This window comes from Macrotis lagotis, chromosome 3, assembly GCF_037893015.1.
Source record: "Macrotis lagotis isolate mMagLag1 chromosome 3, bilby.v1.9.chrom.fasta, whole genome shotgun sequence".
NCBI lineage: Eukaryota > Metazoa > Chordata > Mammalia > Peramelemorphia > Peramelidae > Macrotis > Macrotis lagotis.
This window is the reverse complement of record NC_133660.1, coordinates 242,642,974-242,644,354: the sequence shown is the minus strand read 5'-3', so window position 1 is coordinate 242,644,354 and position 1,381 is coordinate 242,642,974.

Below are 1,381 nucleotides of genomic sequence, written 5' to 3'. Positions count from 1 at the left end.
AAAATATTACACTTATCCATGTACTGAGCACACAAAATTGCCTGGAAACACTATGAATATTATAATATTCAAGAATAAAAGAGTCACATAATCACAAAGCCTTAGAAGTCTTCTATTCCAGTTTCCTATTAGTGCAGCAATCATTTACATGTCATCCATCCCCTAGCCTCTGCCTGTAGTCAAGTTAATAAATAATGATTAAGTGCTTCCTCTATGTCAAACATTGTGTAGAATACTGGAGTTACAAAGAAAGGCAAAAACTGTCCTGCCCTCAAGAAGCTCATAATCTATTGGTAGAGAAAACCTGGTGATGGAAAGTTCATGACTGAATAATTCATTCTGTTTCAGTCAGAATTAATTGTTATATATAGATTCAAAATCTATTCTCCCTTCAGCTTCTACTTATATCCAGTTCTACCTCTGGAACTCACTAACATACTTCAATGGCTTTGTGAGGAGGATCATGCATCCCTTTAGAAAGATTGCAACACATCCAAATCTTCTTGCCCTGGGAAGCTTAGGTACTGAACTCCATTCAAACCTTTCCTTATAGAGGGCAGAAACTGGATTATGCGAATCATTTCGGTTTCCAACTGTAATCCTCCCCCATTAGATTGTAGACTCCTTGGGGGCAAAACTGTCTTTCTTTTTATTTGTATTCCTCAAAATTAGCATATTCCCTGGTCAATAGTAGGTATGTAATAAATGTTGAATTAAATGGCTTTGTGGATAGAGTATTGGTCTTGGAGTCAGAAGGTGGGAGTTTGAATCCAGTTTCAGACATGCTGTATGACCTTGGCCAAGTCACTTAACCCTACTTGCCATCTCCAGTTGTCTTATCAGGCCACTGGATCTAGTTGACTATGAAGGAGAAAGTGAGACTGGTGACTTGTCACAGCATCCCCTCAATCAAATTCATTGCAACACTTCCCTGATGTTGTGATCTTCAAGAATGAAGAACAAGTATTGAATTAAATTAATTTGTAGTTATATCTCCATACCTTATTTTTGTTTAATATTAATAACTGGGGGTAGAGGTGGGAATGGGTCATTAAATGGAGCCATCTGGTTTATTTATCAAAAGAATCTTATATATATTTGGGTGTCAACTTTTTGAAGAAGTTTTACTCTACTGAGTCAAATACTTTGGAATCAAACAATATACACAACAGTATTTTATACTTACTACTGTGTCCTTGCCACATCCTTCAGGACCTTATTCCAGTAATCCTTTTTTTTTTTTTTCTCTCTCTCTTAAGCTTCTCTTCTTTTTCTTCTTTCTTTTAATTCTCCTCAGTCCAGGTTTCTTCTGAAAATTCCTTCCTTTTACCCTCCTCTTCCTTCAAGTTATCATCATAGATCTCTCCCCCCCTTTCACTTC